Genomic DNA, 15440 nt, shown 5'->3' on the forward strand with positions numbered 1-15440 from the left:
ACAGTCACTGGGCTCAGAAGAGTAAGAAAGAAGGTGGCCATCTTGAACTTTGTCACATTTATTACTAATCATGGCCCCTTTCCCCATATCTGTCTGCCTATCAAAGAATCTTTCTAACGCATAACCTCTTGGGGTTACAGGTGGTAGGAGAGAAACCACAAAGTAAGCTATATTTATATAAAAAAAAATCACTGATACAGTGTACATCAATATGCTCACTTATAAAATGTGTGTCTGTGCACAGTTGTAAATTTGAGGCAAAGTGTCTTGCTATTTACTGTGTACACCACACTAGCAGGCCTAGGAGCTTCTGAAATCTCCTGTTTCCACCTCTGATCTTTCAATTAGAGCACTGGAATTACACAGGAAAGCTAGTGCATCTTGTTAACAAGGGTTCTGGGTAGCAACGCTTAGGTTTTCCCGCTGGCATTTCAAATTCTTTACCCACTAAACCATCCTACTAGCCCCCAAATCCCACTTATGTATAAATATTACAGGGAAAATGAGGACAGTATTGTATGTTCAATACAAACTAAATTTGTAATAAACCTGAGAGAAAGGATAATCCAGGAATCTGGAAAAACTGAACAATGTAAGTACCTATGCACAGTATAATGTTCACCATTACTTAAAGTTTAATTAAAACCTTAAAGGTAATTTTAATATTTCTATTAGTGAATTTTGTTCTTTTGATTTTAAGTTAAATGCTTTTACTGCTTCAGATGGAACTAATATTCCCTATCTATTTCTTTGTTCAGAGGGCACTGATTTGGAGAAGTGCTACATCTTTTTTTTTCATTTTTAATTCTTGCTTTTATTGATATTATAATTCTTAATATTTTTGATAATAGTAATAATAATGCACCCCATAAATGTTATAATTCACTTTTCTTTTCTACACAATTCATCTCCAAATGGAAAAGTGCTACATCTTAAAGCTACTGTACTTTGAATCTATTACAAGAAATATCACTTACATTTTATCAACTGTCTACAGCATCTACTGATATAATCACAATTNTCCCTTTTCTGTCTGTCTGTGTCCCTGATTGTGTTGATATATTTTCAGACTTGAACCCGACATTAATTTCCTTTCTCTGGTTTACTTTGGGTTATTAGACTCCTCTTTTTTCCTATGAAAGTTAGGTCTGAGTTCTTAGTTTTCATTTCCTTCTTTAAAGATAAGAGCATCAGAAGCTATCAATTTTCTTGTCAAGTTTTCAGCATCCTACAGGCTCCTTTTCTTCTTCTTAGAGTGTGACTGTTTATTTCCATCTCCTCTCACGTCCTCCTCACAGACTCAGTGACTATGAGTGCTTATTGTCAGTCGTAGAACCAACAGCCAGTCTGTGTGTGAACATGTATGTGTTGTATTTATACAGTATAATTTGATCTTATTAAAACTATACCCCAGAACTATAAAATGTATCAACTCTGATCTTTGCAAAATCCCAATGAATGCTTTCGGGCTTCTTTTGGTGCACCCATGTCTGCATGCTGTGTTAAGTCACACAGGGCTCCATCTGTTGGGTTGTTTGAAATACCTTTCTTTGCTATATTTAGCCATATTGTTATTCCTCATAATTACTACCCTCTAATACGTTTACTTGGACACATTCATTGCTTTTACACTTGACAGCATTTGAAATATTTAAATATCCTCCATCCTTCTCAAAGTCTATCTTCTCTAGAATAAACAACCTTATTTAATGATCACTTTCACATAAGGTCATGGTTGGAAGATTTTGTGTTATTCTAATTTCTCTTAACTGTTTGTTTTTCAGCTGCTAAAAACTTCTAGAATGGCACTGACATATATTAAACTTAATTTTCCCAGTGATATATTAAACATTCAAGTGCAGTAGAATCATTAGTTAGAAAAAGTACTATACCTCATAACTAAAACTTCAATAGGTTTTGAAGTTCTGTATTTCATTCATAACTTGCAGTGAGACTATAACTAACAAATAAAATTTAGACCTCCGTAATTTTAATATCATTTTATTATATATCAACATAAGTATGATTATTCTTTTAATGTTACTTGATCCCCTTAAACCCTACTTATCTCATTTGCTAAAAAAAAAAATATTAATGCCAGAATCACTGGATTGATAAAACACATGAATACATATACATATATATATATTATTGATAAAAGTTAACTGTTAATATTATCAAATCTAATAACATATATTTTACATCATTACTATGTACCATTTCTCAAGCTAGTTGGATTTGAATTTTGACAGTCGATATTTTTATCCTTAAATAAAACATTAAAATGTAGGAAATCAGATGATAATAATCAAATATTAATGGTATTAACTATGTAAAAGATTTACTTATGAAAGGATAATATATATTGTAACATAATAAACTAAAACCATCATAATAAAAATTTCAGTGGCATGTGGTATGAAAGGCCTTCTTGTAAACAGCACATTCTCTCATACTACATGTGTCATAAGAAAACACATTCAAACACATAGAACACAGAAGTGTCCAAGGTGACATGTGCACGTCTGAGTCTAGTTAGTAATATAAGGATGAAGAGGATATCAGTGATATATACAACAAACAATATGGTATAAAGCACTGTGAAATGGTAAAAGAAGGAAGGAAGGAAGGAAGGAAGGAAGGAAGGAAGGAAGGAAGGAAGGAAGGAAGGAAGGACTTACAAAGTTTAGAGTACAAAATGAAACTAAACAGAAAGTTCATCAGCAACTTAACTAGACCCTCAAGACTGAAATCCATCTTCCACTAGAAAGAACATAGTTGTAGCTGGTGGCATAGTAGGGAATTTGGCAAAGTGTCCTTTTGCCTTGAAGAGAGGAGTAGGAAGCCTCTATTGGGATATCACTGGTACCTAAAGTTGCTATGCCACAATAGGAAGTGGAAAAGTCTAGGGGAACTGGAAACAGATAGCCCGTCCTCTTCTGTTTGTCTAGGTCTTCCTCTGATTCTTGTTGATGACAAAGTGTGGTAGCATCGAGGAGACAGTATTGTGGAATCTGGTCCATTTATCACAATGAAGTAAGTAGAGCAATCATAATTGGATAAGTGGAAGAAAAATATAAACATCCCAAAATAGTAATTGTAATGGAATCAGAATTTTAATATCATTACTCAGATATTCCAAGTTTCTAACACAAACATATATTTTTTTCTACAAAACTTAGATATTATTGCAGAGTATTCCATGAAATTGAAACACTGAATTCAAAAACTGTCTCTTAGTTGGCTGCCAAGTTTCTGCCTTTTCAGAGTTTATCAGTAGTGAAGCGTCTTTATAGTCAAATGCAATATCTGCTTCTACAGAAGTGTGCACAAGAAGCCATAGATGGAGACCTGTACATTAATTGTGAATTCAAGTGAAACAAAGACATGAGTAATACTTTATTGCATTTTGACATGAGCCTTACTAGAATATTTCAGTGAAAACTTGAGCACTAAGAAAGTTACATAAACTAGATTAAGTTCAAAGAAGAAAGACAAAAACAACCAATGGAATTGAAGGAATGCCATGTGATGGGAAATAGTCAGAAAGGAATTTGCATAGATTAACTCTGGTACAAGAAAAAAAACACGCAAAGAGCTGACATGACTGGGCCAGATATAAATACAGAAAGACAAGAACCTCAGCATAGCACCTTTACTGACATTTCATCTCAGTTAATTTTATAAATGAGGAAAATGTGAAGCTTGAGTTACACCCTTAAAAATGGGTACATTTATGGTGAGCAGTGGAGAGGCTGAGGATGTGGGGGCAGGGACCCCAGGGAATCTTCTGGGGTTGTCCCGGTGGTCCCAGGGGAGATGGAGGTGGTGAAGGAGCAGCCGTTCGACCTGGGCCCATGCTACATGCAGCTGCACTGCATTGGTGAGGGAGCATAAGGCATGATCAGCTCAGCTCAGGAAGATCAGACCCTTCCTGTATCAAATCTACTGTCAGAACACGCCAAGGCTGAGGGAAATCCAGAACTTGTGGAGATTCCACCATGAGAATGTCATAGGCATGCAAGACATCCTCAGAGCACCCACCCTGGAAGCCATGAGGCAAGAAAGTTTACATTGGTCAGGACCTCATAGAGACAGACTTGTACAAGCTGTTTAGGAGCCACCAGTTGAGCAATGACCACATCTGCTACTTCCTCTACCAGATCCTAAGGGGCTTCAAGTACATACACTCAACACCAGGACCTGAACCCTCCAATCTGCTAGTCAACACCACGTGAGACCTGTAAGATCTGTGATTTTTAGCTTGGCCTGGATTGCTGACCAAGAACATGACCATACTGGCTTTCTGACTGAATAGGTGGCTACAAGCTGGTTCTGAGCCCCAGAGATCACACTTAACTCCAAGGGCAACACCAACTCCATGACACCTGGCTGTATTCTGGCTGAGATGCTCCCCAAACATCCTATCTTCGCCAGCAAGACCTACCCGGAACAGCTCAACCACATTCTAGGTATACCGGGTTCCCCACCCCAGAAGATCCTTAATTGTTTCATTATCATGGAGGCCTGAAACTATCTACAGTCTTTGCCCTCTTAGCCAACTTTTTCTCATAATCTGACTCCAAAGCTCTTGACCTGCTCTACAGCCATGTTAAACTTCCACGTGAACAAGCGCATCATGGTAGAGAAAGTATTGGCTCACTCTACCTGGAACAGTCCTATGACACGACAGATGAGCCAGTGACTGAGGAGCTGTTCACCTTTGACATGGAGCTGGGTGACCTCCCCAAGGAGCAGCTGAAGGACCTCATCTTCCAAGAGACAACCCGCTTCCAGCCAGGGGCACCAGAGGGCCCCTACAAGGACAGACATCCTTGTCCTTTTGGACCTGCTCCTGCTCCTACCTGCTCCTTCTCTGAAGATTGTTAGAAAATGACCTTTGCTCAACCTAGACCCTGGCAGCCCAGGTTGGACCAAGGGTGGGCTTGGCCACTTTCTCTCACTTTGCTGGGNTCTCCTGCTCAAGCAGTCTTCTCCCACTCCAATCTTCTGCCCTATCTCCCTATGGCCTGTGTGATGAGGTGGCCCCAGAGCTGATCTCTGCTGCTGTGTCTTTATCTACCCTTGCTAGCCCCGGTTCTGGTAGACCATCTGGAATGGAAGGGGTATGACTTCCCTAGGACCTGTGGTATGGAGGGTGGGGGCACTGAGTACGGCCTCAGACTCCGATCTACTCATCTTGTTGGAACCCCAACCCATTTTCCCTGACAGAACATTCCTAAGTATAAAGGGCTAGTTTCCCTGAGGAGGCCAGACCTAACCCTTTCCCTCTTAAGCTGCCACCTGTAACACCCTTGCTGTTTCTGTGTGGGGGTGATTGGATGTGGAGGTGGGACCTGTGGAGAGCCGGTGCCCCTCCTGACCTCCCAGTGCCTATATCTAATATATAGAGATGTGTATATGGAAAAATGGGTGCATTTTCAACAGCAAGAACATATAGGTTATGTTGGGAGATGGAGGGCATAACAGGAAACTCATTATTGACCACAAGTGGAGTTAATACTGCTATAGATAAGAGCGAATATCAAACAGAATCTGAGAGAATTTTTGTCCCACAGTAGTGCCAGGACAAGAGCAATGCTGAGAATTGCGATAAGCTGAGTCCCTCAGTGATACAGAGGACAACTGGAGGAAAAGCCTCGTGAGGGAGAGTCCCTGAACCCTGAAGTTCTGTACCTTTCCTTATAGACTCTGGGCAGGAACTGAAACACTTTGCAATTGGTGCTGTAACTGTGATGTTTCACAACAAAAAAATGATGGTTGGAGTAAGAGGAGGTTCTTAGGATCCAGACAAGCAAGCCCTGTGGAGATTGCAGATGTCTGGTTAGGGCTGCCACAGTTAAAAATTGGTTTCTCTTGTCTTACATTGATACTTTTCTGATTAGGTATATGTCATGCTGCTTTTCTTCATTCTTATTGAGGTAAGAAAAAATAACAATGGAGATGCTCATTGTCTAAGACAGGGTTCCTATTCCTGCATCATGGACCTACATCAGGACCAAGAAGCAAGTTGGGGAGGATAGGGTTTATTCAGCTTACACTTCCATACTGCTGTTCATCACCAAAGGAAGTCAGGACTGGAACTCAAGCAGGTCAGGAAGCAGGAGCTGATGCAGAAGCCATGGAGGGATGTTCTTTACTGGATTGCTTCCTCTGGCTTGCTCAGCCTGCTCTCTTATAGAACCTAGATTACCAGCCCAGAGATGGTCCCACCCACCAGGGGCCTTTCACCCTTGATCACTAATTGAGAAAATGCCTTACAGCTGGATCTCATGGAGGCATTTCCTCAACTGAAGCTCCTTTCTCTGTGATAACTCCAGCTGTGTCAAGTTGACACAAAACTAGCCAGTACACTCATGTAAATGTAAATACATTTGTCAGATATTTAAGCATTTCTTTTCATTCATTGGGGGACAGAATGGTAGAAGAGAAACAAAAATTTATTTACTATTCCTTCACACTTATATGCAAACTCCACTCCTTTAACATTACTATCTATTACTATCCTCTCATGTCACATCACTATTATTTCAATTTAACTATTAGAAGTTTTTGTTGTTGTATTTATTTATTTATAAATAGGATATTTTATTTATCTACATTTCAAATATTATTCCCTTTCCCAGTTTCCCCTCCAGAAATTCCTTATCCCATCATCCCTCCCCCAGCTTCTGTGAGCTTGTGCCCCCACCCACCTACTCCTGCCTTCCCCATCTTGGTATTCCCATACACTGGGGCATCTAGCCTTCACAGGACCAAGGGCCTCTCCTCCCATTGGTTCCTGACAAGGCCATCCTCTGCTACATATGTGGCTGGAGCCATGGGTTCCTCCATATGTACTCTTTGATTGGTGGTTTAGTTCCTAGGAACTCTGGGGGTACTGGTTAGTTCATATTGTTGTTCCTCCTATGGGGCTTTAAACCACTTCAGCTCTTTGGGTCCTTTCTCTAGCTCCTCCATTGGGGACCCCTTGCTCAGTATAATGGTTGGCTAAGAGCATCCTCCTCTGTATTTGTCATGCTCTGGCAGAGCCTCTCAGGAGACAGCTATATTAGTCTCCTGTTTTATTTTTTACTTACTTACTTACTTACTTTTCATCCTAATTACAACCCCACTCCCTCCTCTCTTCCCAGTCTCACCTTCCATACCCACTTCCCGGACTTGGGTACCAACTCAGCTTGGTATCAACTCACAGGAGGAATGTTCCACTGGGGCCAGTAAAGGCAGCCTAGCAAGGGGATAAGGATCCAAAGACAGGCAACAGAGATATCCCCTATCCCACCTCTCCAGTTGTTAGGGGACTCACATGATTACCAAACTTTGAATCTGCTACATACGTGTAGGGGGGCCTCCTAGGTCAGCTCATACGTGCTCTTTGGTTAGTGGTTCAGTCTCTGTGAGCCTCCATGATTTCATGTTAGTTGACTCTTGTAGGTCCTCTTGTGGCGTCCTTAACCCCTCCACCTTCCTCAATACTTCCCCTATTCCTACTCACAGACTCTGTGACCTCTGCTAGATGGTTGGCTGGCTGTCTTTGACTCTGTTTGCATCAGCTGTTGGATGAAGAAGACAGTTATGCTAGGCTCCTGTATGAAAGCACAGCAGAATATAATTAAGAGTGTCAGAAGTTGGCTCTTTCCCATGGGGTGGATCTCTAGCTGGATCAATCTCTGATTAGCCATTTCCTCAATCTCTGCTCCATCTCTATCTGTGCCTATCTTGTAGGCAGGGCAAATTTTGGGTGGAATGTTTTGTGTTCAGGTTAGTGTTCCCCTCCTTCCACTGGAAGTACTGGCTACAGGAGGTGGCAAGTTCAGGCTCCATATCCCCTGCTGCTTGGAGTCTCATCTAGGATCTTAGGGTCTTCTCCACAGACTTCTTGGAGCCTCCCTGTCTGGAATGCCAGGTCCCATATACTGGGGAGAATATAAGTAGGGAGAGTTTCAGTTACCAGCCTAGGGGTTGCAGGTGGGGAAGACAAGGAGAGGGAGAAGAAAGGAGACAGAGGCAACAGGAGGTCTCCATTAGACTGGATGGATAGGAACATGTGGTGATGTGAAATGCTTCCTGAGGACAGACTGATGGAGCAGAAATAACCTCTGTGAGACTCAAACAAGTAATTGGAGAGTGCTGCTGGGAAATAGACAGTCTAGTGTATAGAAAAGTAGATTAGGGATATTCCCCCAGTAATTGTGTGAGGCTGATTAAATAAATCCATAGGACTCTGCCTTGAGGCTGGCCAAGTCATATTAATAACTAATGGGGTTTATTAAAATCCATTTACATTTATGCTATATTTAATGGTTAATATTCACTCCTAAGTGGATATATACCATGCATGTCTTTCTGGTTCTGGTTTATCTCACTCAGGGTGATATGTTCTAGTTCCATCCATTTCCCTGAAAATTTGATTATGTCCTTGTAATTGTTTTTAAATATGTGAAACAGTTGACTCAAATAAATGGGAGATGAGAACTGTCATTTACTGGGTGGAAAGTTTTGCTGTATTATTGTTGTATTATGTTATAAAACATGTTTTGTAACTCAAAGTGGCCTCCAATTTAGTGTTGCTGAAAATCACGTTGAACTACAAATACCCATGCTTCCTTGCCAAGTGCTTGGGTAACCTGCTGGTGCCAGCACATCTGGCCCCTGTGCACTATTTTACATGCTTGAAGTTTTTAACTTTTTTTATTTTTAACTTTGTATCAATCTCTTTTCTGTTGCTATGATACAATACCACAGCTGAAAGCAAGTTCCATATGGAAGTTCCACAAGGAGAGTCCACAATGGTAAAAGAGGCATGGGAAAAGGACCAGGGCATTTAAAGTCTCTATCACAACTGTACAGAGTTGTAGCAGGAAGAGGTGGAAGACATAAACGCTCAAAGCCAGCCCTCAGTGACTGTGATTGTACTTCTTTCAGCACGGCTGCATCTTGTGAAGATTTAATAACCCACCCCCACCAAATGGATACACCAACTAGTGAAAGGCTGTTCAAGCACATAAGCCTAAAGGGAAACATACTGCTGTTCAAGCAATTATACCCTTCCGAAAGCAAAGTCCCAAACTAGTTAGGGCACAAAACATGAACACTGAATATTTCATAATCCTTTAGTATCTCTCTCAATATTTCCTCTATTGTAACCATACTTTGTAACTATTTGCTAATTAAACTTAAGCTAAGAGATTTACTTCATCAATTTTATTTTTGAATATATATGTGTATAAGAATATTCATTGTAAATACTCTGTAAATACACAGTTTTACATGTCTTTTCTTAGGTAAAAAGTGGACAGATATGTACATATCTATTGAACTATGAATAATGTGAGTTAGAACATGATTCTGTAAGAATCTTTAAGGATACTTCTGATTCACTATAACCTCTCAAAATTCAGCATGTATAATGTTTTTGTATTCATATATGTATATATACATATATATGTATATATAAATGAGAAAGTATGATTTCCATGTTGTCTTCTCCAAAATTGTCCCATATTTTTCTACTGTCAGTTTTATGAATACCCACTAAGATCTAACTTTTCACCAATTATATTCCATCCTTTCATTTTTATAAGAAAAATAAAATTTCTAGGAAGCCTAGTTTGATCCACATCTCTTGAGACATTTCCTATTTTTCCTACCTATGAAATTTCATAGTGGTAGTTTGAATGTAATTGGTCCACATATAGAGTGGCACTAATAGGAGTTGTGGCCTTGTTAAAGTAGGTGTGGCTTTGTTGGAGGAAGTGTCCCACTGTGGAGGTGGGCTTTGAGGTCAGATATGGTCAAGCCTTGTCCAGTGAGGAACACAGTCTCCGACTGCTGCCTGAGAACTCTCAGCTCCTTCTCCAGCATCACGTTTGCCTGCACACTGCCCTGCTTCCTGCCATAATGATAATGGACTAAACCTATGAAAATGTAAGACAGGCCCAATTAAATACTTGCCTTTATAAGAGTTGCCATGATCATATTGTCTCTTCACAGCAATAAAAGCCTAAGATGGCAGAGTATACTTCTGTTTAGTCATTCGCTGAACTCTGCTTGCAAGTACAGTCAGCTGTGTTTCTGTCTAATCCCTTCTACATAGACCTTGGGGGTTCTCCAGATATTAGCTACAACTCCCATTGTTATACATGACTTAAAATAAGTGTGCAACAATTGGCAATTCAATTTATTTAGGAGCCAGAAACATTAATTGAGAAGACACTGGTAAGATTTATTATTTGTTGTATGTCTGCTAAGAAATCAGCAATATGCCTTCTCCTTATGCAAGGTTGGCCATTCATATACTTCAGATTATGTTTTAATGAAATTCTTTGAGGCAAAAAAGTGTTGTGAGTATTAATATATTCAAATGAAACTGCTTTTATGAATTCAAAAGGATTAAAGTTGATTGCATCTATTATAAAATCAATCAGTGATGATTTCTCCTATAAAGGAAAAAGATTAAATTAAATTACAAGTAAGTTAATTGGTCCTCACTTCATCTTCACTAGTAAAAGAAATAGTGTGTCTATATGAGCCCAGGCAATTATATTTACAATTTTGACTTCCCATAAACTTTTAAGAAATCTGAGCAATTATAATAAGGTACATGGGCAAATATGAATGAAGTTGAGCCCCTATGCAGTTAATGGAAATGTAGTTCTCTTTTTATTTAAGTGACACTTAATAATTGTATGCTTTTATGGGTAACAGTGATATTCATATACATATATGGTAAGTAACACTCAAAGCAGGTTGTTCATGTGTCCATAATAGCAAATATTTTTCTTTCTTTTAATGAGAACGATCAAATCCATGCCTAGCTTAAAATGGGCATAAGTGATCTGTGACTAGATCGCCCATGCCATGCTAGATAGAGCTTCTTAAACTGGAGCTTATCACTTCCCGTGGCGGGTGGGCACAAAACTGAATTAGAAGTCAAGAACAATAACTGGCAAAAGTAGAGGTTTTCTTAAATAATAATTCAAAACCAAATGCATATAAATTTGAGATATTATACACAACTCAGCTGAGCAGGATACTGTGCTGCAGCCTGGACAGTAAGCACAGTATACACACTCTAAAGAGAGCATGCTGTGACATTGCACCTGACCAGCAAGGTCTACTTAAAAACCATGACAGATGGGAGAGGTTTCATATGTTAATAATTACGATGGTTAGTTTCTTTTATTATTATCGTTATTATTGTTTTTAATCATTTTATTTATTTACATTGCAAATTATATCCCCCTTCTCAGTTACCCATCCACAACCCCTTCATTCCACCCCCCTCTTTCCACTCTCCTTTGCCTCTATGAGGGTGCTCCTCCACCCATTCACACTCCTGTCTCACTACTCTAGCATCTCCCCATGCTGGGGCATCAAGCCTCCCTCCCTTCCCATTGATGTCATATAAGGCTATCCTCTGCTACATATGTATCTGGAGTCCTGGCTCCCTCAATGTGTACTCTTTGGTTGATGGTTTAGTCCCTGGGAGCTCTGGGTGGTCCAGTTAGTTGATATTGTTCTACCAGCACTTCTCCAATACAGATGCAGATACTGGTAAGCCAACCATCAGATTGAGCCCGGAGACCCCAATGGAAGAGCTAGGGGAAGGACTGAAGGAGCTGAAGGGGATTGCAACACCATAGGAAGAACAATATCAACAGGATTTAGTTTCTTATTCCAAAGCAAACATGAACAATCATCTTTTTGGCAAAGAAATTAAATTTAATAAATAGTAAAATGAGATGCTTACTAAAGAATTGATTTAAAATATTTTTATGATTTCTTATCATGTCTCATGAATAAATCTATTTTAGGTACCCATATTTCTGGGCCATATAAAATTCTCAGAATAAAAAGGTGCTGCTAGGAGAAAAACATTAAGAACCCTTGCTATAGAATGCCTGATGGTTTATGTCTCCTTTCACTTATGGAAGATAAAAAAATTAACCCCATAAAAATATAGAGTAATAGTTACTGGCAGAGACTATGGAGTGTGGTGGTAAGAACAGAGAGTAGTTTCATTTAGGAAATGTCATCACTGATAACTTTATTTCAGTCTTCCATGGAAGTCTCCCCTGTTCTTAAGAAAATTGTTCCTCAGGTGTAAAGTGGGAAAGTTTTGCTTTCAACTCAGAGGAGTGGAGATAGATTGACCAATATAATCTCTCAAAATTAAAACCTCCATGAAAACCGAGGGTCAGAGTCTAGAGTCCAGAGGAAACTGAAATTTAGTGAAGCTGTGAGGAAATTAAGGTAATTTTGATACAATCAGATTAAAATTCAGTCAGAGATTGAAATTATTACTTCTGAGCCCAAATGTCTCATTCAATTCCTAATGGCATATTACTTATCAAATTTTGAAGAGAGCTCACTTCATCTTTTACGCATAGTGATGACTGAAAGAGACTGTGTGTATAAAAATGCAAAGAATACCAATTTAAATTAGAATATTTCCCTCTTCAGGTCATTGGTTTACAAACTCAGTCTGTGCAAAATTCTTAAAATGATATGCTTTATTTGGTTTATATATTTGATTTTATTATGGAAACCTCATTGGTGTTATTCAAATACAATTCTATTGCATTTATAGTTGTCTTCTAACATAGTCTTAAAACTCATCAAAGACAGACACTCATGATAACTGAGCTAGCAGTCTAACTTTTCATTATCGTATTTTTTTATTAACTTTACATCACAGCCTCTGTCTTCTCCCAGTACAACATTCACATCTCACTTCTCCTTCCCCTTCTCAGAAAAGGGGAAATCCACCATGGGCAGAAGACCACCCTGGCACAGCAAGTCACAGAAGGACTAAAGGCATCCTCTCCTAATGAGGACACAATAGGTAGCCCAACTAGGGAAAAGGGATCAAAGGCAGACAACAGAATCAGAGAAAGCCCTACTTCAATTGTTAGGAGATGCACATGAAGACCAATCTGCACATCTGCTACATATGTGTTATGGAATATATTTAATCTCAATCCAGGGCTTCCACTAACCTTCGATTATTCAATTTTCACATAAAAGATACATATAACCTTTATATTTATAATAAGCCCTAATCAGCACTAGTGTTGAGCGCATATCTACTGTCTATGATATTCCATGCTATTAAAATCTACTTTCCTATCAATAACCCCATGTTATTACTTACTATATTTCATCTGGGCTGTTCTTAACCCAATTGTCCAGCTCTCGGGGCTATGATTTTAACACTCTTATCCAATGTAGTCTTCTCCTCTCTATATATTCCTTTCTTTCTCCATGGTTCTCCAAACCCCAACCCAGGAACTCCATATGCTACTTCTTCCTATCTATTGGCTGTCAGTTTCTTTATTTACCCATCAGAGATAACTTGGAAGAAGGCTCACATGACATCACTTGAGTACATGAGGATCTGCTTGTCTGGGGCAACCATACCTTGAGGAACTAGTATTTAGCATTAGAATACAAGCAGCATCAGAGCAACTCACTACACATATGTGCTGGGGGCTTGCATCCAGGCCATGCATGTATAATCTTGGATTGGTGATTCAGTCTCTGTGAACACCATGGGTCTAAGTTACTTGACTCTGTGGGTCTTCTTATGGTGTCCTTGACCCATCCTGTTCCCTCAGGCTTTCCCCTCACTCTCCCACAAGACTCCCCAAGTTCTGCCTATTGTTTAACTGTGGGTCTCTGCATCTGTTTGCATCAGCTACTGAATGAAGACTCTTAGAAGTTTTGTTATGCCTGCAAACATAAAAGAGTATTATCATTAATAGTGTCACAGCTTGGCTTTCTCCCATGGAAGGGGTTTGAACTTGGACCCTTGATTTCTAGTCCATCTTTATCCCTGTATAGAGGAGATATTTTGGGTTGAAGGTTTTGGGAGTGGGTGGCTGTCTCCCCTCCCTCCACTGAAAATACTGTCTGGCTACAGGAGATGGCCACTTCAGGCTCTATATCCCACACAGCTAGGAATCCCAGCTAGTCCTACCCCCAAAGACTACTGGGTGCCTCCCCTGTCCAGTTCTCCAGCTTGTCCCAGAGATGCACTACCAAAATTTTCATTCTCATTCCCAGCCCTCTCACAACCCCCTCTCTCCACACTGCATCCCCACCCCGACTCTCACCCAGTTCCCTCTCTTCATCCACTTCTGATGTCTATTTTATTGCCTGTTGTGAGTAGGATTTACTCATTCTTCCTTGGACACTCCTTGTTACATTTTTTGTGTCTGTGAATTATAGCATGGTATTCCTGTACTTTAAGGATAATCAGTCTTTTGATATTTGCCTTTTTAGGTCTGGGTTACCTCACTCAGGATGATATTGCTTAGTTCTGTATGTAGGCTATTATTTCATCATATTAACAATGTCCTTTACCTTACAGAAGCTTTTCAGTTTCATGAAGTGCCATTTATTAATTGCTAATCTTAGAGCCTGAGCTGTTGGTGTTCTGTTCAGGAAGTTGTCTCCTGTACCAATGGATTCGAAGTTATTGGCCACTCTCTCTTCTATTCGATTTAGTGTGTTTGGTTTTAATGTTGAGGTGTTTGATGCTCTTGGATCTGAGTTTTGTGAAGCTTGGTAAATATAGGTCTACTTGCATTTTTCTACTTGCAAACATTGTTTTACCAGCATCATTTCATTTATTGAAGATATTTTCTTATTCCATTGTATGGATCTGGTTTCTTTATCAGAAAACAAGTGTTGGTACGTGTGTGGATTTATTTCTGGGTCTTTGATTAGATTCCATTCATCAACCTGTCCTTTTTACACCAATACCATGCAGTTTTTGTTACTATAACTGTGTACAGCTTGAAATCAGGTTTTGATGATGCTTCCAGAAGTTTTGTTTTTTATTGCACAAGACTGTTTCACCTATCTGGTTTTTTTTCCATATGAAGTTTAGAATTGCAGGTAGTCTAATTTTAAATTTTGAAGTCTAATTTTAGTCTTTGCAATGAAAGTTCAGCCAAGTGTCTCAATATCCCTCGTTAACCAAGGATACTTGCTATTCAAAGGAAGAAAGTTATGTATTGTTTCACTAGGAACGTCTCACAATTTATGCCCCAAAACTTGGTGGTAGCCAGTAGGGTCCCTTGAGAATCCCTCAGTTCAACAACATAGTTATATTGCAAGCAATATAAACTATAGCATTTAATCACTCTACTTCAATGACCTCTATTAACAAACTAATGTGTGGGGTTTTTGTTTATTTTATTTTGCTTTTTAATCTTTAGGCAGTGATTGCATTGGTTTTTTTTTTCAGATTTTTATGTTTTTTTATTACGTAGTTTCCTCAATTACATTTCCAATGCTATCCCAAAAGTCCCCCATACCCCCCCACTTCCCTACCCACCCATTCCCATTCTTTTGGCCCTGGCATTCCCCTGTATTGGGGCATATAAAGTTTGCAAGTCCAATGGGCCTCT

At 39.3% G+C, this 15440-nt stretch overlaps 1 protein-coding gene and 1 pseudogene across 7 annotated transcripts in view; both read left to right on the forward strand.

Moving 5' to 3' along the window:
* Positions 1–4890, forward strand: part of LOC110290653 — a 6105-nt pseudogene extending 1215 nt beyond the window's left edge.
* Ralyl (RALY RNA binding protein like) overlaps positions 1–15440 on the forward strand; it is a 677233-nt gene that overhangs the window by 585650 nt on the left and 76143 nt on the right. The window lies entirely within an intron of this gene.

This window comes from Mus caroli, chromosome 3 (genome assembly GCF_900094665.2).
Source record: "Mus caroli chromosome 3, CAROLI_EIJ_v1.1, whole genome shotgun sequence".
Classification (NCBI taxonomy): domain Eukaryota; kingdom Metazoa; phylum Chordata; class Mammalia; order Rodentia; family Muridae; genus Mus; species Mus caroli.